The sequence below is a fragment of the Triturus cristatus genome, chromosome 7 (genome assembly GCF_964204655.1).
Source record: "Triturus cristatus chromosome 7, aTriCri1.1, whole genome shotgun sequence".
Taxonomy (NCBI): domain Eukaryota; kingdom Metazoa; phylum Chordata; class Amphibia; order Caudata; family Salamandridae; genus Triturus; species Triturus cristatus.
Genome location: NC_140590.1, coordinates 1,733,178,143 through 1,733,201,636, shown reverse-complemented (window position 1 = coordinate 1,733,201,636; position 23,494 = coordinate 1,733,178,143).

Below are 23,494 nucleotides of genomic sequence, written 5' to 3'. Positions count from 1 at the left end.
TCTTATCTAGGTGTGTTGTTTGACGACCGAATGCAGTGGAGAGCCCTTCTAGATGGGAAATTTAATGAGTTGAAGAAAGCCGCAGGGGTTATTTCCACCTTTGCTAGCAGACTCTGTTCATGGGCTCCAGAGGTCATTCTAAAATTGTGTAAATCTAAGGCCATGGCGAATGTGTTATATGGCAGTGAGGTCAGCGGGTACGTACATACCCTTAGGTTACAGGTGGCAGAAAATAAGTTTTTGTACCGTTACCTGCGAGTTCCCCAAGGAACACCAGCTTGGTCTGTGCACGAAGAATTAGGGGTTGAGTATTTGACGGACCAAGTGGCCATTAAACCCCTATTTTGCCGATTAAAGATATGGACATGCGAAGATAAGGGTTCAAACCTCCTAATCCTAGCAGATTGCCTGGCCCTGGAACATGCTAACAAAATTCCTTGGATATGGTTTATAAAGGAATCCTTCAAGGCCATAGGGAGGCCAGACTTCTTATTTGCACACATCCCTTTGAGCCCCAGGGAGGTAACCATAACAAAAGATCTATATTTTAAATTTGCTATTGCCCGGCGTGAAATTATGGAACTTGGTAAACCCTTTGTGAGGGCCTATGTAATCTTAAAATCCATGTTGGATATGGAGCCATACCTCCCTGCGCTTTCTAGTGCCCATGACAGATTTTTAATCACATGCTTTAGATTAAATCAATTGCACCATATTTTAGCATCTCCGTTTGGTTATCTCTCTCTAACCTAAAGAGGTCCCTGTGGCTGTGATCTTATATCTCCACAGGACACACTACATTTTGTTTTATTGTGCAAACTGTTTTCAGTGCCAAGAAAGCGATACCTTCGGCCCTTACTAAAGAGTCTAAACTTCAGTGGCACTTTTGCACTTGCAGCTGTTACCAATCTCTTATACCCTTCACGCATTATTAAGATTTCTGCAGGCAGCTTATAGATCTAGGCTATCTAGGATTGATTGACTTCCCATCATTTTGTATTTATGAAGTTAGTGCCAGTGCGAAGGGGTGCATAGCCCTAGATCTTGGAGGTTAGTAGCCTGTTTTGCTCTGTTTTAATAACGCTGCACTGTTTAACTGTATGTAATGATTTTTATCTTGTATGATTGTATAATTGTATCCTTTATGGATGTGTATTTCATCCGAATAAAAAAATGAATAGTAAGTGCAGGGTAATGGGTAGAAGTAAGAGTGATGACGGAAAGAATGAAAGATAATGTGGGAGAATATGAAAGGTGCAAATATAGAATGGTTTCATCTATTTCCCTGAACCAGATAATGACTTTGTAGCCATGCACCTGCAGACAATTCAATTTGTGCTGAATCCTATATATAACAGGACAGAAAAAGGTGCCTTGTAGTGCATTAGGAAATGTTACATAAGACAAAGAGGAATGGATGGTGTTGTAGGCACCACATGTCATCCATACTGGCATACACTTGGCAGTATAGTTCAAGACTGACTGGTCCTGTACAGCGCAAACTCATAATTTAAAGTATAGCACTGTGGTTATGTGTTAACTTGACTAATAAGAATTTCTACCCAAATGAACCCTTTTATAGCAACTTTAGGATAATGAGTGGAGGGCAAAACTATAATGCTCGAACCCATGCCTTGCAGTTTTTATGCAGCACTTTGATGATAGTTAATAGCTCCCTCTGCCATGTTAGGCTTGTAACTTTTAAACTGCAAGTAACAAAAACATCTCTCTGACAAAAGCAGTAACAGACGCATTGAACCTTCTACATCCTATGCACTTTCGTGATCTGCCGGGTGCACGTTGTGGGCCCAGATCATTTGCCAACATGAATCCAAAGGAACCTCTTTTCACCTAAAATGATTTTTCACAGGCATTGCTTGGCTTTGGTGTATAATTTGTGTGTTTGGTTGACACGACTAAATGTTGGTATATTTTGCTTTTCAGCGTCTGGTAAAGGCTTTACATAATTTAAGGGCAAGCAACAATAGGACCCAACCACCTTTGCTGCTCTTGTTATGTTATGTTATCGTAATTTATATAGCGCACGATTACCAAACAGGTGTCCTGGCACTGTCCATTACTCTGAGGTTCCGTGTAAGGCGGGACGGCACTTTTTGAGTGGTGACGAATATGGACGAGTTTGGTATCTATGAACCGCAAATGACGAGTATAGTGGGTGTACGAAGTTTCGCAACACAGCCACGTATGGTTCGCCTCATTTTTGGGTTCGTTCATCCGAACCCTCGGGTTCCATTTTAGATATAGCGTCCATTTTGTTTCTTGCCCTCAGGTAGCCAGCGAACGGGCTTTTTGTCCGCTTCGTGACCCTGGGACTTTCAAGCTAGTACGAAGGACACGTGTTTCTTTGAGGTGACTTTTACGATGAGGGGAATAACACGAGTGAGGCAGATGGCCCCGCTCAAGGCCCATCTTGCCGCTCCGGTCTATTGTTTCAGTCACGCATACATTAGACACGAGGTCTTTGACCCCTCTATCGAGTTTCCTTATTGCCCCTAACACTCTTTTCTAACCTGTTGTGCATCCTCGTTCTTTCCCTGCATTCTGTTTTTCGTCCTTCCTTAATGCGTTTATGGTTGGGAGGAAATGTGTTTATTGCGGAGGGAATATGTTTTTACAGTTGGGAACCGGCAAGACTGTTGTAATTATGTTCCGGCCTCCTGAAACATGAACGCGACCCTTTTGAAGTTTATTGTGGGAACTGAGTTGTAACCTTTGTTCGCCATACTGTGCTATGGCAAAAACGTGTATAAAAGGAGCGACCCACTTCTACGAATTTGAAGCAGTCTCCGAGAACCTACACGTTGTGTACTTCTTGTGACCTCTGTATCCCTGCAGTAATAAACGCTGATCTCTGACGTCGCTGGAAGTGTCCCGTGTCTCTGTGTTTGGTACGCCAGAACAGGTAACCCACGAAGGTTTCAGGTGTTGTCCCCTGGCACCGCTGGGTCTTAAGAATAACCCAGTCCTTCAGTTGGCGCCCAATGTAGGGCGACATCAACGGTACCGGTCCAAAGCCCGACGATCATGAGGAACTTCGTGTGAAATCTCCGAGGGAAGGTGCACCCCGCTTCATCGATCCAGTTGTCGAAATAAGTGGCCCGACGTCTTTTCCCGCGAAGATCCCCGCCTCCTGACGGCTGCGACGGACCGATGCCCTGACTGTCGACCTGTTTTGGCGCCTGGCGTAGTCCTTTGTACGGCGAGACGACTAACGGGCCTTCCTGGTGACGCCATTGCTCTCTCAGTTAAGTATTTGTGGGTCGCTCCCAGTGTTGCTTTGTTGTTTGCATGGTTCCATAGCATTCGTGGTTCTTAGTTGTTGGGTTTTATTTGACGATTGCAATTGCCAAAAACCGAGGGTCTTGCATTTTTGCGAGGACATCGTAATTCGATAGCCCTTGAAGTTTGTATACTCGGTTAGTGTGCACGATGCCTGGCCGTAGTACTTTGTTTGGGTTTCTCAAATGTTGCAGCATGGATTCCCGGCTGGAGGATTCATGTCCGATACCTCCGGCTGGAACTCCGCTTTATGAGCTCTATAGTCGCCATGGCGTGGGTCCTATCGTATATAATGAATATTGGGTTCGTTACACTAAAAAGGATGGCGTCCTTAGTTGGCCACCTCATGGTAGTTTCGAGACTGCCATTTTAGATAACCTGGAAGCTAAATTATTTAAAAGGAAAGCTAGGCCGGCCATGTTTGATTCCTTCCGGTTGTGGCGGAAAGAGGCCAAGCAGAAAGAAATCAAACAGAATAAGAAAAATAAGCGAGAAGGTGTTATTACAGTGATGCGCAATGCAGAACAATATCAGTTAGATAAAGATGAGAAAGAGCAAGAAGTTAGTGCTCGGCTTCACCACATGGCAGTGGACAAATGTTATCCGGCGCTACCCCCTACGATCGATAAGACAGGAGAAGAATCGGTGGAAGATTCGCTTTTGTCTTATCTGATGAAATCGCCACCTCCCTATGCTCCTGATGTTATGGGTCCCGTTCATCCACCTCTTCCTCAACCCGCTGTTTTGGCGGCTGCTGGTCAGCCCGCCGTTCCTCCCGTACTCCCAAATCCCCTTGGGCCACAGATCGTGCATCCTCTTGGTCCGGCTTCTCTCTCTACTGCGCCTTTCCAAGTCCCTCCTCAGCCTGTTGTTCCCGCTACTCCTGCTGCTGCGTCTACTTCTACTGTTTCCGCCCCTATGGCTGCTACGCCTGCATCTTCGTCCTCTTCTCCTTCTGTTCGTAGTCGTCTCTTGACTGCTGTTGCTTCTCTTTATTCTCCGCTCTTTGGGCCGATACTTGGCTCGACTCTTTCGGATGTCGCTCAACGACGCAGTCAGCTTCCTGATGGTAGGGAACGTGAATCGTTGGTGAAAACGGCACGTAGATGGATTCGTAACCCTGTTAAATACACCCCACGTGTAGTGTTCGAAACGTTTTCTCAGTTTAATGTGCCCACGCAACGATTTGTGTTCGAAGAACTGTGTAAGTCATTGAAAGAGGAGTGGGACGATGATATAGCTGATGATATACCACCTGAGGTTTCCGAGCTACAGCTTCGGTTTGCCACGGGTGTCATTGTAGGTGATAAAGTTCGAGAGGCTCTGGAACGCTTGTTATCCTTTCGATGTTCAGTGCAACCGCGTGCACGTTTAAGGACGCGACCGCAGAATGGATGGCACAACCTGGTCAATATCCTATGCGGGAAGTTCCCCCGGTATGGATGCCAGGTGATGCTGCTGCTATCCCTCCTGTCCCAGCCCATTTCCAGAGAGTGTGGATACACCTCCCTTGGAAGCGATCGGAAGTTTTGCAAGTGAAACAATCCCTACCTGATCCCCGTAAGAATCCTGCAGGGTATTATAAGGAGCTGTCCCAATTGGTGGATGCTACTGTTATGAACCTAGCTGATATTGATATGTTGTTCGGCAATGTGGTGCCTCAGCCGATTTGGGCAAAAATTCGTCACGAGAATCACGTAGCCGAGTTAGGCGGTGACTGGGCTGCCCTCACAGCGGCAGATGCCCGGCAGGTCGGCGGGGCTAAACCCGAACAGATTATTGTGGCTTTGCCCCAGAGGATAATTACCCTCATGAAGACGCTTATGCCAGCGATGCGCGTCAATTGGGACAAATTATCAGCATGCAGGCAAAAGAGGGATGAAAGTGTTTCTGATTTCTTTACGAGATTTGAGGAAGCGTTCATTGATCATAGTGGTCAGGACATGGGTTCCGAGGGTGGTCAGCGGCTGTTCGTTGATAAGTTTGTATCAAATTTGTTGCCCGACCTTGGCAACAAGTTGAAGAATTCTGAGAGTGCGTGGGCTGTTTCTACCACTGCCCAAATATTGGCTACGGCCCAATATTACGAGAACAGAGAAAAAGAGGAAAGTGAGCGTGCAGAAAAGAAAACGAAGGATCTCAAAACTAAGGTCTTGTTGCAGCAAGCCTATCCACCGCGTTCGAATTCTAGTGACACACAGCAGCCAAATAGATCTCAATCACAGTTTTCCAGATCGCAGACGCGAAATGCTTCGCCTGCACCTCGTTTTGTGCTGGGGTATAATCAGTGCGCATATTGTCGTGGGGAGGGCCACTTGAAGTTCGATTGTCCGGTTCTTCGTGATAGGTCCAATGGTGCGTCGGCTCGGGGAGGACGTAGTGGTCCTCAACAGGTTTCTCGTGGTAGAGGTCGCGGAGTTACCCAGAATCAGGCCGAACGCTTTGCGACGTCTTCGGATTCGCAAAATTGTTTCGATCGGCGCGAACCATCGTCCGGTCGGTCTGCACAGTATCATGTGGATGATTGTTATGTTGAGTGTGATGTTGATGCGGATGGTATCTACTAGGACAGCCATAGACAAAGGAAGGGAGAAGTATCAGTTCCGGTTGATCAGAGAGGGCCTTATGTTGCAGTAGCCACTTTGGGCGTTGTTGAGCCTTTTCTGTTGGACACTGGTGCAGCAAAAAGTTCCATCATGCATTCGAAACTCCCTGGCGCGCCTTTGTCTGGCTTAACGAATGTTTCCGTTGGATTTTCTGGCGCCCCCGTTAGCAATCCGGTCTCTAGCCCTTTGCCCCTTACAATTGGGACTCATGAGCTGGAAGCTCCGTTGATTTTGACTACTGGTTGTGGTGAGAATCTTTTGGGCTTAGATTTGTTGAAAAGGTTACATGCGACTTTGTACTGTTCTCCTACGGGTGTGGAGCTTACGTTGGGTAAGAGCGTGATTTCCCCTATGTATTTATCGATCGACAAGCTCCCATCGGAATTGAGATCTCTTCCAGACTCCTTGTGGGCGACAGGTCCTAATGACGTGGGCCTGTTGGATATCCCACCTTATGTTGTCCAACTAAAAGTGGGTGCGCGTTTGCCACGTATACCTCAGTATCGTATTTCCCTTGATGGTGAAAGGGCACTGTTAGCGATCATTTATGATCTGATCGGCAAAGATGTTATTGAGGAGACACGAGGTAATGTGTGCAATAGTCCCGTGTTGCCTATTCTGAAACGAACGGATCCCTCCAAGCCTCCCGTGTATCGTCTAGTTATCGACTTACGGGAGGTAAATAAGGTTGTTGTTCCACAGTTTCCTGTGGTGCCAGACATTACAGCTTTGCTGACTCTGATTCCAGCTACTGCATCATGGTTCTCGGTCATCGATCTGAAGAATGCGTTCTTTAGCATTCCGATTGCTGAGGAAAGCAGAGATTTGTTCGGTTTCTCATTAGGTGGTCGTAGCTTCAGATTCAAACGCGCTCCACAGGGCTACTGTGAGAGTCCATCAATCTACAGTCAAGCTCTTAAGAGTCAACTCGATGCGTTTGTGTTACCGGCTGGTGCAGCCTTGATTCAGTACGTTGATGATCTGTTAATTGCTGCTGACACTGAACAGCTCTGTAAAGCTGCTACAGTGTCTTTGTTACAGCATCTTTGCGACTTGCATCATAAAGTGTCACCTTCTAAACTACAATATTGTTGTCAAGAAGTTACCTATCTCGGTCACTTATTGTCAAAGGCGGGAAGAAGGTTGACCCCTGAACGAATTGCAGCAATTGCTCGAATGACTGTGCCAGCAACTCAGAGAGATGTGCGTGCCTTTCTAGGTATCACATCATACTGCAGACAGTGGATCCCGAACTTTTCACTGTTAGCGAAGCCATTGGTAGCTCTCACGTGCAAGGACGTTTCGACTCCTTTGCCTTGGACGGAGGAATGTCAGAAAAGTTTTTCTGAACTACGTGATGCGCTGTGTTCGGCTCCTGTGTTAGGTACTCCTGATTACAGTAAGCCTTTCGCATTATACGTCCATGAGAGGGACGGTTGTGCGTTGAGTGTTTTAACGCAACAATTTGGTGATAAGCAGCGTCCGTGTGCATATTTTTCCTCGACCTTAGACCCGGTAGCTAGAGCGTTGCCAAGTTGCTTGAGGGCGACAGCGGCAGCTGCGGCGTCTATTCGGCAGTCTGCAGGTTTGGTCATGGATAATATGCTCATAGTAATGGTTCCGCATGCAGTTGATACGCTCTTGAATCGGACAAAGACTCAACATCTGACGAGTGCAAGGTTGTCTGGGTACGAGCTGACCCTTTTGGCAAGTCATATACAGATCAAGCGTTGTAATGTACTGAATCCGGCGACATTGTTGCCGATTAATATGGAATCAGATGATGTGCTGCCCCATGATTGTTATTTACGGACTGAGGAAGAAACAAAAGGTCGTGTGGACCTGAAAAACACTCCCTTGTCAGACCCCGATGGTACTTTGTATGTGGATGGCTCTTGCTTTAAATTGCCGAATGGCGATGTGACGACTGCGTATGCTGTGGTGACGTTGAGCACGGTTGTGGAAACTGCGAGATTGAACCAGAATTCCGCGCAAGCGGCAGAATTAATTGCATTGACAAGAGCGTGTGTTCTGTCGAAAGGAAAGCGTGTGAATGTGTTTACCGATAGTCAGTATGCATTTGGTGTTGCGCACAATTTTGGAAGATTATGGAGAGAAAGAGGATTTATGACATCGCATGGTACGAAGATCCAACACGGGCATCTTGTGAATGACCTTTTGGATGCGCTTACATTGCCTAAACAGTTGGCGATTGTGAAATGTAGTGCGCACCGGAAAGTGACGGATGATGTTGGTCGTGGTAATGCATTTGCGGATGAGATTGCTAAAGAAACGGCTAAGAATCTTGCGACTCGAATGTATGTTACGAGTTCAGTGAGGTGGCCGGCGGAGACTGGTATGTGTGAAAATACGGTTGAAAGTGTGAAAGAAATTCAGAACGAAGCTACTGAAGCTGAAAAGACCAAGTGGAAAGAAAGTACAGGGAAATTGGATATGCATGGATGTTGGGTTGACCTGACGGAATGTCAGAGGTGGATGTTACCAGACGCATATGTATTAGCTGTTGTGACGATGGCTCATGGGTTGTCACATATTAGTGCGAAAGGAATATGTAAGTTCTTGTCTCCTGTATGGAGGAATGATGGGATTGCTAAATGTGCCGAAAGAGTGGTTAAGAATTGTATGGTGTGTTTGATGCACAATCCCGGAAAAGGCACCCCCACTCCACCTGGTCATTTTGCTCCTCCTGCCTGTCCCTTTGAGGTTATCCAGCTAGACTTTATCCATATGGAGAGATGCAATAACCTGAAGTATGTTTTGGTTGTGGTTTGCGCGTTCTCCAGATGGATTGAGGCCTATCCTCTTAAGGATAATACTGCCCTGTCCACAGCAAAAATCCTGTTAAAGGAATATTTTCCTAGGTATGGAATGCCGCGGATTGTGTGGTCGGATAATGGAAGTGAGTTTGTGGGAAGTGTAATGCAGAGTGTGTGTAAGGGCCTTGGAATTCGTCAGAAATTCCACAGTGCCAACCATCCTCAGGCAGCGGGTTTGGTTGAAGGGTACAATGGTACCCTGAAGCTGAAACTCGCTAAGATTCAAGCTACGACTGGTCTGTCATGGCCTGACGCCTTGCCTTTGGCTCTCCTATCGACCAGAGCAACTGTACACTCTCGAGTAGGGCTCAGCCCATATGAGATTGTGTTCGGTCGCCCTGCAAATATTTGGGGAGTCCCGAGACCCAGGGCTTTTGATAGTCTTGAATATCCAATGTTAATCGATTACTTGTACGATTTGACCACTAAACTACGATTAATTCATCAACAGGTCTTTGAAGCTCTACCAGCGCAGACAGAGGGTCCTGGACATCAGCTCCGGCCAGGTGACTGGGTTGTTACCCGAAACTTCGGTCGGAAGCGTAACTTGGAGCCAAGATTTGTCGGACCCCACCTAGTCTTGTTGACAACGAGGACAGCGGTTCGACTGGAGGGCCGGAAAAATTGGGTCCATGCCAGTCACACAAAGAAGGTACCGATCCCCTTACCAACCGACGGTTGGGTGAGAACTGGGATTTCGGCCGAAGAAACTGAGACTCCTTCGCGTTTTGTGCCATTTAGTGACGCTCAACTTGTGGAGGAGGATTCGTCATTGCCAGATCCACAGGTGGAGTCATCAGTAGCAGAGAACCCAAGGTCCGACTCATCATCTGTTTCATTGAACACTGTTGCGCCAGCTGAACAATTGTTTGTAGAGCAAACTCGACCTGGAAGAAGTCGATACTTTCTTCGTTCAAGGACTTCAAGGACTAATAAAAATTGACAGTATAGTGGTTTTGACATTACGCGTATTATGGACAATTACATCCTTTCTTTTTTGAGTTTTTGTGCTTTCCACTGCTAAGAGACTTGTAATAAATTTAAACGTTTCGAGGAAACCTCGCCATCCGGGTTACCGTAGGGCCGTGCGGGTACTTCTTTCCGTTTAGCAGGTTTCTGACGCTAGGTTGGTTACTTTTGTCGATTCCTGGGAACTCCTGGGGATTGATAATCGCTACTCAGAACGAAGTGCGTCAAGTACGTCACGGACGGTTTGTAGAGGATGGCATTCTCTAAGCTGGTGGAAGAAGAAAGGGTGTTGGCACAGAGATCAGAGTTATGGAGGGTCGTACGAACAAAATGTTTTCTGTTTCCGGTGTTTCTATTGTTTCTAACTGTATCTATGTTATTGGTGGGTGGAGTGTATTTCGGAGTATCACAATTCTTTCCTTCTGTTTCACCTACTTTGTCTCCTGACTCAAGTTCCCTCACCACTGTCTCCCCACATTCCTTTCATCCTTTGCCTCAACATGAGCAGGTTAGACGTGCGGAATTCATGAATAATTCCTTTGTTCAACTCCTACATCAGCATCAGCTGGTGGTGAATACTACCAATTGCTGGGTATGTGGGTTAATGCCACACACGATGGATAGGGGTATTCCGTATTTGGTCCTTCCATACTGCTCCCAGGGTTCAGCTCGGGCATTCCAAACTATGTTCCGCAGTGCACTAGATTCCTACCCCAGTCGAGAGCCAAGATCTGTCAATTCCGGTCCTGGACCGTACCACAAGCCTTTGGCGATAGCCATAGCAGATCTGGACAGAGATGTTTTCGATGCATCACTCATTCCAGATGAAGAAGTGCAGGCTTATAAGGATCTGAGCGAGGCTGAATATAGTACGTCAGTGGGTGATAGACAACTGAAGAGCTCGTCCCCTATATGGATTGTACCGCACCTCGGTAATTTCTGCTTGCAAGGTTTGGGTCGAAATCCGAGAGCACAGCTTGGGAACAGTGCTTGCACTGAAACATATGTCCTACCGATGCTCTCCTCCCCTGTTTTCCTGACTGCTAAGGGCACCTATTTTGTGTGTTATGAGCGCGCATATACATGGTTACCCCGCGATTTCTCGGGTACCTGTTATATTGCGAATCTCTTACCTCCGACTTTCACAGTTGCTTCAGACTACCACAAAACTAGAGTCGTGAGAGGCGTCATTAGCAAAGAGGATACTGCTGGTCAAGAAGCAGGAGACTTCTTTAAGGGTTTCTTGCCGTTTTGGGGACCTATGGTTAATAGTAGGAACCTAAGACAGTTGACCCGTGTGGTTGAATCGACTGCTAATATTACTGCAAATGCCCTTGGTAATCTGACAGCTGAACTACAGGCGGATAGACTCATGACGTTGCAGAACCGTATGGTTCTAGACGTTGTTCTTGCCGATAGAGGGTGTGTGTGTAAAATTATCCATTCGAGTTGTTGCATTTTCATCCCTGACAATGCTCCAACTGTTTATCAAGCCATCTCGAAGTTGCACAAGATTTCCGAGTCCATACACGTGGACGAAGGTAATTGGACGCTCCTAGGATGGTTTTGGGGCCTGATGTCAACCTGGGGTTGGAAGATTCTGATGATCGTAGGGGCTGTTGTAGCGTTTCTGTTCACGTGTTGTCTTTGTGTACAGTGTGGTCCTGCCTTATGTGGCCTATGTGCTGCGACGTGTATACGGCGGCCATCTGTTACCAAGGAGACATTGATGAATAGAATGATGTTCCAGCAGCATCTGAACGATCTGATGAATATTGATATAGATTCTGAATCTGACTAGTGCTTGCCTACATGAGGGCAAAAGGAGCGTCTGAGGTTCCGTGTAAGGCGGGACGGCACTTTTTGAGTGGTGACGAATATGGACGAGTTTGGTATCTATGAACCGCAAATGACGAGTATAGTGGGTGTACGAAGTTTCGCAACACAGCCACGTATGGTTCGCCTCATTTTTGGGTTCGTTCATCCGAACCCTCGGGTTCCATTTTAGATATAGCGTCCATTTTGTTTCTTGCCCTCAGGTAGCCAGCGAACGGGCTTTTTGTCCGCTTCGTGACCCTGGGACTTTCAAGCTAGTACGAAGGACACGTGTTTCTTTGAGGTGACTTTTACGATGAGGGGAATAACACGAGTGAGGCAGATGGCCCCGCTCAAGGCCCATCTTGCCGCTCCGGTCTATTGTTTCAGTCACGCATACATTAGACACGAGGTCTTTGACCCCTCTATCGAGTTTCCTTATTGCCCCTAACACTCTTTTCTAACCTGTTGTGCATCCTCGTTCTTTCCCTGCATTCTGTTTTTCGTCCTTCCTTAATGCGTTTATGGTTGGGAGGAAATGTGTTTATTGCGGAGGGAATATGTTTTTACAGTTGGGAACCGGCAAGACTGTTGTAATTATGTTCCGGCCTCCTGAAACATGAACGCGACCCTTTTGAAGTTTATTGTGGGAACTGAGTTGTAACCTTTGTTCGCCATACTGTGCTATGGCAAAAACGTGTATAAAAGGAGCGACCCACTTCTACGAATTTGAAGCAGTCTCCGAGAACCTACACGTTGTGTACTTCTTGTGACCTCTGTATCCCTGCAGTAATAAACGCTGATCTCTGACGTCGCTGGAAGTGTCCCGTGTCTCTGTGTTTGGTACGCCAGAACAGGTAACCCACGAAGGTTTCAGGTGTTGTCCCCTGGCACCGCTGGGTCTTAAGAATAACCCAGTCCTTCAACTCCATAAATCAAAACTCAGGAATTATTTAACAAACAGCCAGGTCTTCAGCGCTTTCCTAAATTGGAATACATTTTCCATGCAACGCAGGTGAAGTGGCAAACCATTCCACAACTTGGCAGCACCGTAAGAGAAGCTACGGCCTCCCCAATTAACTTTCCTTGTAAGAGGGACCTTAATCAGACAAGCATCCGATGAGCGAAGATGTCGGGCAGGGACATATCTTCTAAAACTGTTGATAAGGAAGTCTGGGCCTTCTCCATGAAGGGCCTTGAAGACCAAGCAAAGGGACTTAAACTGGACCCTATATTTAATAGGAAGCCAGTGTAGATCCCGAATGGCTTTTGATATCGGCGAAAACTTAGGGATGCCAGTAAGGAGTCTGGCAGCGGCATTCTGCAAAAGCTGCAGTCTATGCAACAGGCCTTCCCGAATGTTGAGGTAAAGACTGTTGCAATAGTCCAGTCTAGATGTAACCAGGGCCGCTACAACAGTCTGTCGATGCTCCTGCGGAAGCAGGAACAAAATCTTCCTCAACATTCTCAGGATGTAGCCGGTCTTAGAAGCTACGGCCTTTACCTGTAATGCCATGGACAGCTTGGCATCCACTACCATTCCAAGATTCTTGACTTTGTCTACGGGAGTGGGAAGGGTCCCCAATTCCTGCGGCCACCATGCAGGAGTCCAGAAACTAGGGTTTTTGCCAAACAACATAACCTCGGTTTTGTTGGAATTCAACCTAAGGCAGTTGTTTGCCATCCATTGCGCCACCTCGGACATACAAGACTGAAAATTCAGGTCGTTCCTGGCCGGGTAAAAGAGACACAACAATTTGCGTATCGTCCGCATATGAAGTAACGCTAAAACCGTGGTTTCTGACAATGGGCGCTAGGGAGGAGACGTAGATATTGAAAAGTGTGGGACTCCGCAAAGCAGCGAGAAAGGTCGGGAAGCAAAGTTTTCCAGGGAAACTATTTGGCTGCGATCGGAAAGAAAAGAGTTTAGCAGGTCCCATGCCTTTTGGTGTATTCCACTTTTCTTACGTTGGTCCATCAACAGACCATGATGGACGGTGTCAAACGCAGCGGAGAGATCTAAAAGAATCAAGGCTGCTCTGCCGCCCCGATCCACCGTAAATCTGATCTGATCCGTAGCCGTGATCAGCGCGGATTCGGTGCTGTGTCCTTCCCGGAATACGTGCTGTGAGGGATCCAGTAACGAGGTGTTCCTTACAAAAGCTGTGAGTTGGTAATTTAACGCCTTTTCAGCTGGCTTAGCCGGAAATGAGAGACGAGAGATAGGCCGGAAATTGTTTGGGTCGGAGGGATCAAGATTAGGTTTTTTCAACAAGGAGAGGATAGATGCCTTTTTCCAAACTGTGGGAATATCCCTCCGGCAAACATGCCGTTAAAGATTGCTGTGAGATGGGTGGCAATCGGCCCTGGCGCCAGTTTAATGATTTTCAGAGGACAGGGGTCCAGTGGGGACCCGGAGTTGGCTTTAGCTATTAGCTCCAGGGTGTCCTGAACGGTAAGATGCCTAAACTCCTTAAGGATAACAGGTGGCAAAGTTTCATTGGACTTTATAACGCCCTCCTGATTCCTCTCAATAGGGTCGTTAAGACTGGCGAAGATAGTATTAACATTATTCAAAAAGAATGAAGCTATTTTTTCACAAAGCTCAGAACTGGCCGGAACAGAAGCAGAGTTTACTGAGGACAGTTTTTTAATAGTGCAAAAAATTTCTTTCGTGGGATTTTTTGCTGCTATAATCTGAGAGGCAAAGTACTTTTGTTTGGCTTCCCTTATCATACATTTATATTTGGCCAAGCACGCCAGATATATACGTTTTTCTCCGTCCATGTATGCCTTCCTCCAATTACGTTCAAATTTCTTGCATACGCATTTTTGCGATTTTAATTCACTCGTATACCATGGAGCTGATGGCAAAGATCTATTAAAAACCGCAGGTTTGGGTGGAGCCAGTTTTACACAAGCCTAGGGTATCCAGTTCGTGTACGACAATGCCGCCTCCTCCATATTACTGGGCATGGGTGTAACCGAGGTGGAAAGAACCCTGGATAAGGTCTCAGCTTCCACCCTGTTCCAAGCTCTGACTACTCTGGCCACTGTTTGGGGGCGCCCGTTGGATAGATGGGGGGTAGGTGTGATATTAAACCGAACTCCCGCGTGGTCTGACCAGAGCAGAGGTAGCAGAGCTGCACAAGCTAGTACCGCTGTAGTGGAGAAAATCCCATCAAGGGTATGACCAGCCTGGTGGGAGGGACCCGTTACACGTTGTAGCAGTTCTGCAGTTTCCATAATATTAAAAAGACGTGCTGTATCTGGGTCCTCTGGCTGCTCAAGATAGAAATTAAAATCTCCTAATATGGTATATGAGTTCCCCAGCAAGGCATCCTCCAAGAGGGTACCCAAGGTGGGAAAAAAAGATAATTTAGTTCCCAGAGGTCTGTAAATGAGGGTGCCTTTGAAGGAAAAGTGACTCGTTAGTCTTAGGTTAAATGCAAGAGCTTCGCACGCTGGCAATGATAGCGCTCTGAAAGTACCCTGCACCGAGCTATGATATAGGATAGCTACACCACCACCCCTCTTGTTGGCTCTATGAAGAACCTCACAATAGTATCCCGGAGGAGTTGCTTGAACTAGGTCTGGACCGGATGACTCGTCCGTCCATGTATCAGTAATAAAAGCAATTTTAATATCTAACTCCAACAGCAATTGGGAGCATTCCATACTGTGTTTTACCAAAGATCTGGCGTTAATTAGAATACAGGGAAAAGTCTCTGAAGCCCCAATCGTTGTTGGACCAGCATTAGTCCTAGCTTTAATAAATTCGGGGTGTATCAGAGGTATAGGCAAGGAGCAGTTAGAGCAGGGGCCAGTGGACCCGGCCAGGTGAAACTCTGCCGATACACGAGAGCAGTCGGCATTACTCCCCCCCGAGTTTAACTCCATCAAGGAAGCTCTAGAGTAGACAAGACGTTTCTTGATGTCTGAATGAAAATGGACAGGGGGTAATGCGCTGTGCGCGACCCGAGCGCGGACGGGCGCAGACGGGCTTGCCTTAGGCGCGCCTTCGGCGCGCCAGTGGCGCGGTCGCGCCAGTGCTTCTGATTGCTAAGAACAGCTAGAACGCCTATACCGCCCCTGATGGCCGCCGTTATCACAACCCGATCCACAGGTGAAGCCTGCTCGGGTCTGGCATGTGGCGGGGAGGCAGAGAATCCCAAGGTAAGGAACTGCATAAGGCGCTACAAAATAGCGTTTGAGAAGAATAACTTTAAAAGTTGTGTGCAAAATTATGCTAGCAGCTGAAACATACGTGTGCCAGAATTAAAAGCAGGTTTAAAACAGCTTCAAACAAAGTCCAACTTGCCTCGAGTTAAAACAATGTTAAAACAATATAAAACTCACCTCCAGCATCTCTACAACACAGTCAACAACCCAAGAGTTTAAGGTAAGGAAATTGATGCTATATTTTTTTACATTGTAGTTAAGGTACATGATCCCACACTTTTCCCACAAATAAATTTGGGAATAATTTCATTTTTTTGGCTAAATTTGAGGTTTGCAGAGGATTCTAGGTAGGAAAACGTGGGGGATCCACACACGCCATGCCTCCCTGGACTCCCCCGAGTCTCTAGTTTTCAGAAATGTGTGGGTTTGGTATGCTTCTCTAGATGGCCTCTGAGCCCAGGACCAAAAACCCAGGTGACCCACCTTGCAAAACCAGTGTGTTTTGTGATAGATAATTTTGATGTCTTATCTTATCTTATCTTATTGTTTTGGTGAAGCGCAACAGCTGCCCCGGCAATGAGGCGTCCCGGCGCTGAAACCCAGATCCGATCCTGAGCTGGAGGGTCCGAGGACGGAGGAAAGTTTACGGGCAAGGGAATAAAAGAGTTTTCACTGCCTTCCGGAAAGCAGATAGGTTATCTATCTCGCGAATATGATGTGGTAGTTCGTTCCACATCTTGGCTCCCAGGAACCTGAAGGAGCGTCCGCCCATGCGGCAGAGTTTTATGCGTGGGACGCAGAGAAGGTTTTGGTTGGAAGATCTTAGGTTCCGTGACGGCGCATAGGGAGTGAGAAGGGGTTGAAGCAGAGGGGGAGTGTTAAGTTTGAGAATTTTGAAGGTCGTGATGAGGGTCTTGAACTTGATTCTGGAGTCAACCGGAAGCCAATGCAGTTTCCTGATGGTTGCTCTGGCTGAGCATCTGCGGGGAAGGCCGACCAGAGTTCTAGCGGCCGAGTTCTGCACGCGTTGGAGTCGTGCTAACTCACATTTGTTGGCGCCAAGAAGGAGTACATTGGCATAGTCCAGACGCGAGAGGATGGTGGCTTGGATGATGAGTTGGCGGGTCTTTGCGTCAAAGAAGTTTAGTATATGGCTAAGGCTTCTCAGTAAGCCAATGCAGGTGCCGGCAACTTTCTTGGTGTGAGCTCGAAAGTTGAGTGAGTCGTCCATCCAGACACCCAAGTTTTTCACTAGGGTTTTGGGGGGAGGGATGGTACCAAGGGAGGATGGCCACCAGTGCTCATTCCAAAGGCTGGTGTTTTTGCCTAGGAGAAGCACCTCTGTTTTTCCGCCGTTGAGTTGTAAGCAGTTTGTGGTCATCCATTGGGCGACCGCAGAGAGTCCGTTTTTAAAGTTAGAGGAAAGGTTGGAAGGTCCGTCTGAGAGGGCAATGGCCAGTTGTGTATCGTCAGCGTACGATACCAATGTCAAGCCCCATTCTTTGGCTACTGCCGCTAGAGGCTGAACATAAAGATTAAAAAGAGAGGGGCTTAGCGCAGAGCCCTGTGGGACACCCTGTTCAATAGGGTGGGGTTTAGATAGAAAGGGGGGGGCAGAGACTCGGAAGGATCTGTTTTCGAGGAAGGATCTGAACCACTCCAAGGCATGGCCCGTTACTCCAAAGGTTTCCAGACGTTTAAGAAGGATGACATGGGATACCGTGTCAAAGGCCGCGCTGAGATCCAGGAGGATCGGCGCAGCACCTTGACCGGCATCCAAGATCGTCCGGAGGTGCTCTGTGGTGGCTAAAAGAGCAGACTCAGTGCTATGGCCTGGTCTGAACCCATTTTGTGATGGGTCCAGAATGTTGTTATTGACCATATGTTGGGATAGAGCGCTGTTAACATGTGCTTCAGCGAGTTTGGAAAGCCATGGAAGCAGGGAGATTGGGCGAAAGTTCTCCGGTTTAGATGGATCTAGGGTGGGTTTCTTGATGATAGGTGAAACCCACGCTTGCTTCCAGGCAGACGGTACACACGCTGAAGTAAAGGAGAGGTTCAGGATGGCGGTTAGCGCTGGTAGAAAGAAGTTGATTGAGTCAAGGAATTGGGCCGGGCGCATAGGGTCTGCGGGGGAGCCAGACTTGACTTTATTGCAAAGTATAATAAGAGTGTCTTTGGAGATTTCTGGGATGTAGGTCAAAGTCGAGTAGCTAAGAGAAGCGGAGGGGTAGCTAATGGTATTAGGGTCATGCTGGGGGAAGGAGGTGTAAATTTTCTGCACTTTGTCAACGAAGAACTTAGCAAGTTCTTCGCACTGTTGCTCAGAGGAGATCATAGGGGGGGGGTGTTTTACTGCTCTGTAGTTCTTGTACGAGTTTGAAAATTTCTTTCGCGGGGGTGGGACTATTTTCAATTTTGTCGGCGTAGAAGGCGGTCCGTGCAGCACGGATGGCTTTATGATACGTTTTTTGTAGCAGAAGGTATTTACTTTTTTCTTCTTTATTGTATTCCCTACGCAAAAGGCGTTCTGCCTTTTTACACTCTTTTCGTAGTTTTTTGAGTGTGTCGTTGTACCAGGGGTTCGATGGCGAGTTACGACCTTTTGTCCATTTAGCAGGGATAAGACTGTCTAGTCCGCTCGTGATCCACTCGTGAAACGTGCTGTAGTTAGTGTTGATGTCAGCGTTAGAGTCAGGGTGAAAATCCCCTAATGTCTTGTGTAGGTCATCATGAGACAGTTTGTGCCACGGTCTTTTTAAACGGCTGGTCGGTGCCGTGTTGTGCCTGCTTTTGTAGACCGGAATGGCTAATTTAATAAGGGAATGATCTGTCCATCCCATAGGAAGGGGTGGCTCTGAGGTGAGTTCTTCTAAGTTGGAGAAGACTGGGTCTAGGATGTGGCCGGCTAAGTGAGTTGAAGTGAAGATGAGGGGGTTGAGTTGTAGTGCAGAGAGATCTGCGAGGAGCGTTTTGATCGTGGAGTCATTAAGTAGATCAAAGTGGAGATTAAGGTCTCCCAGAATGGTGAAATTGGGGTTTTTGGTGATTAAAGAGGTTATTGAGTCAAGGAGGGCCTCAATGAATTTTGAAGAGGGGCCAGGTGGGCGGTAGATGTAGAGACCCGACACGGTGAAGTTGGGAGTTATGGTGATTTTGAAGTTGGCGCATTCAGAATCAACCAGATTTTCCTTGACAAAAGAACAAGAGAGCGTTTTTTTGTGGATTATAGCGAGACCGCCTCCTCTATCCTCTCTGTTAATGGCCGACATCCGGTAGTCGTCTGGTAGAGTAAGATTGGGAATAGTGGAGGTGCCATCGCGAAGCCATGTCTCCACAATACGTTTTGGGCCCTTGCCTGTCGCAGGTATTTGGCCCACCTACACGAGTGAGGTACCATTTTTAGGGGGAGACCTGGGGGTATGCTGGGTGGTAGGAAATTTGTGCCACTCCAGTGAACCTACAACCTTCCCACACAGAAATTTGGGAAACATTCGATTATTTTCAGTTAAGTTTGAGGTTTGCAGGGGATTCTGTGTAGGAAAAAATTGGGGGGTCCACACAAGCCATACCTCCCTGAACTCCCCTGGGTGTCTAGTTTTCAAAGATATTTGTGTTTGGTAGGTTTCACTAGATGGCAGCAGAGCTCGGGACCAAAAACCCAGGTGAACCCCTTTGCAACATCAGGTTGTTGTCTGATAGGTAATTTTGATGTTTCCACAATACATTTTGGGCACTTACCTGCTGCGGGCACTTAGCCCACCCACATACGTGAGGTACTGTTTTTATCGGGAGAATTTGGAGAATGAGGGGTGGGTTGAAATTTGTGGACCCATGCACAATCCAGAACTTTCCATCACAGATACGTTGGGTAAATGTTTTTTGTTTACAAAGTTAGAGGTTTGCAAGGGATTCTGTGTAACAGAATCTGGAGAGAGGCACACACGTCACCCCATTCTGGATTCCCCTTGGTGTCTAGTTTTCAAAAATATACAGGTTTTCTAAGTTTCCCTAGCTGCCGGCTGCTCTAGGGCCCAAAATCCACAGCTAGGCACATTTTGAAAAAAACGTCAGTGCCTAGTGTCCTTCTGCCACCCTAGGGGGGGCATATCGGGGGCTATTGTCCAGATATGCCCCAAGTGGGGCAGAAAGAATGTGACTTTTTATGGGGGGCATTGGTATGCCTATCTGGGCAACCCCCACCCCTACGTACAAAGCAGCCAGCGTAATCCCTGGTGCCTAGTGGGCTTCTGCCTCCTCTGGCGGGGCAAATCAGGGGCTATTAGATTTACACAATTTTAGAATGACCTCTGGAGCCCATGAACAGAGTCTGCTAGCAAAGGTGGAAATAACCCCTGCGGCTTTCTTCAACTCATTAAATTTCCCATCTAGAAGGGCTCTCCACTGCATTCGGTCGTCAAATAACACACCTAGATAAGAAAAAAATGGGACCTTGGCAAAGATATGGGGGCCCTCGCAAAAACTTTGTGATAGAGATAAGTCAATTTCAATATCAATGCTTGTCGGCGTTGAAGTGATTAGTCTGTCTGCCTCTGTGACAGACATGAGCATGGACCTAGATTGGGTTGGGTCCGCTGGTTTGGGGATGCTGCTCCCAGCTTACTCCCCAAAGGCCGGTGAGGCAGGCACAGTTTGTGTCATGACTCTGAAAAACTGTTAGAGCAAACACCTCCTGAGAGCTAGGTATGAATGAGGTTTAACATGGTGTGTGTGGGGTGTGTACATCAAGGACTACATCACACATAATATCTATAGAGGAAGGGCCCGTGATTTGAATCCAGCTGCCAGGGTAAATATCCCCGGACTCGAATCGTCCAGTGCTTGACAATTCGAGTCAGAGGACAGAGTGAAGCTGTCTTGCTTCATCCACGGTGTGGCACCGTTTGGGAGTGGAGCTGTTTCCTGGAAAACGCTTGGTCGAGCGTATTCTGCTTTCGTTGTTTCCGTGCAGGAGCGCATTGGAGGGAACTGGGACGAATACTTTTTTGTTGCGATTAAGAAGCCTTGATTTTTTGCCTTCTGTTCGTTTCCGCGCAGGAGCGTGTCGTGAGGGTGAAACCTTCACTGAGTTTTTGTTTTCTTATTTTACCGAACTTCTATTTTTCTTGCGGAGTTTCAGCGCAGGAGTGCATTGTGGTGCCTTGGTTTATTTTTTTTGTTGAGGCTTGTGCACATCAGGACTGCATTGGCTTCTACAGACAGGAGCGCTTTGTGATGTAATTTCTATTTCATGGGACCATAAAATCGTTGGGAAAAATTCGTCATTCATTACGCATACTAGCGCAGGAGCACTAGTTCTCTGGAGTATATATGAAGGGCATCACTCAGATAAGTACTTTTCATGTATTACGTTTACCTGAGTTTAATGATTTCTTGGTTTCCTTGCCATTTGCTGGACTATATTAAGAATCGTATTTGAGAGGACAGTTTCTTTTCAATGCTCGACATGGGAGTGTCTTGTTTCCCACAATTCTTTATGACCTTTACATATGGAGTTATCCGGCAGTGTAGAACGTAAGTGCATGCACATTCACACTCATATAGAAATACTTAGGTGCCGATCACGATCCGGTAAAAACCGGGTACGAACCGTCGGTCGGAGCGTTTTCCCCGTCCGACTCGTACCCGGTCGTAAAACTTTACAAACATGGAATTACGATTCGCACGGAAACACCATTTCCGTACGATTCGTACAAAACACCGACCGACGAAAATATACATACGAATGTGATCCGGGAATGCTGCGACGTGACGTCGGGACGCTGTCAGGCAGCGTTTCACGACCCAGGAATTACGATTCGAACCGACAGCAGTCCGGACGGCAATATTTTCACGGCACCCAAAAAGTGCCGCAAAAGCGAAGTACGGCGCGAATCGACCAGAGTAGGTGGCCCGGTACGCACCGTACCCCCCCCCAGCCCCCGTAGGTACGCACCGTACCCCCCCCCAGCCCCCGTAGGTACGCGCCAACCCCCCCCCCCAGCCCCCGTAGGTACGCACCGTACCCCCCCAGCCCCAGTAGGTACGCACCGTACCCCCCCCAGCCCCAGTAGGTACGCGCCGACCCCCCCCCAGCCCCCGTAGGTACGCGCTGACCCCCCCCCCGCCCCCGTAGGTACGCGCCGACCCCCCCCGCCCCCGTAGGTACGCGCCGACCCCCCCCACCCCCGTAGGTACGCGCCGACCCCCCCCCAGCCCCCGTAGGTACGTGCCGACCCCCCCCCAGCCCCCGTAGGTACGCGCCGACCCCCCCTGTGTGTACACCCTTGTACGCGTCGAACCCCCCGTGTATGTACGGTGCGTACCCCCCGTGTACGTTCGAGTCGAACCCCCCCGTGTACGTTCGAGTCGTACCCCCCCGTGTACGTTCGAGTCGAACCCCCCATGTACGTTCGAGTCGAACCCCCCCGTGTACGTTCGAGTCGTATATACGGTTGTGCATTCGGACGCCCGGGATGGATCGTGATTCCCCGGTCGGACTTCACCTTTCACGTTTGTACGGTGAATCGTACGAGGACGTGTCGGACACATTTTCCGACCCGAGGACGTGTGGGTAAATATTCCCAATGCGGTTCGTATGGACTTTTTACCATGCGAATCGTGATTGCCAGTTCGTACGGCACTTGTACGATTCGTACGGTAAAAAGACCGGATACGAGTCGCACGGGGATATTTTTTACCGGATCGTGATCGGCACCTAACTGTTTATTTGGCAAGTTGGTATCACTCTCTCTTATTTTACTGCAGGTCTCATGAGGCTAATCATTCTGGGTAGAGAGGCTAGAACTAAAGCACATCCTACCAGGAAAGTCCTCCTGACGTGTATTCAACACTGCTGAGTTTTCTTTTAGTTTTGTTTCTTTTGTCCCTTTTTTCCCTTTCCCCTAAATGGTGTTTCTTGTTTGAGTAGTATATGACATACTCTCAGGAGATACCAGGAAGGGGGGAAAAGGTTATATATCATCGTACATCGCCCCTGCTCTGCAGTGGATTCCAGGTTAGTGGTATTTCGATCTGTAATCTGACAGTTTTCTTTTCCCAAAATAGATCTGGGGCGACAGCGACAAACCAGTGGTGGTGGTGGTGGTTGGCTCCTACTTTTTCTCACTGGCCACTTTCTTGGTAGCACCTTTCTTTGGTGCCATCTTGAAGCTGTCAGTTAACAGTGGCACTTAGCTTCACGAGTTGAAGAGATGTCTGTGATGTGTGGGTCACTCACGAGTCACGCTGTGCACAGGCCTTCTTTCTGACAGTACTGTGGGTGATGTTGGCTTGTGTGCACCTAAAAGAAAAGAAGCAAGAAGGACATCAGCGAAATGTGGCATTATTGCAGTTCAATTAGTAGTACAAACAAAGACAGTATCATTTAGTGTGGTCACTAGTTACTCAATATTATCAATAATTTACAATACAGTGCATCTTCTATTCATAAAACGGAAAACCACACCAACATAAACATTCATGGTGACTGACTGTACACTCAGGAAGGATAAGAGAGAGCAAAAACAACAACATACAAATGAAAGTGTTTGCTTTATGTGCGTCACATGACGTAACTCATGTGTGTTGTGACACTCAGGGAGGAGCAGCTGACAAATGACAATGGAAGGAATAATCCTTAGACAATAAATATAGTAGACATGGGGTTGATTGAAGCCAGATGTAGCAGAAAATGGTATGAACAAATAAAAAATATAATTTACCAATTAATAAAAAAATAGAGAACATTTTAAATAAAAAAAATTAAACATAATGAAGTTATCC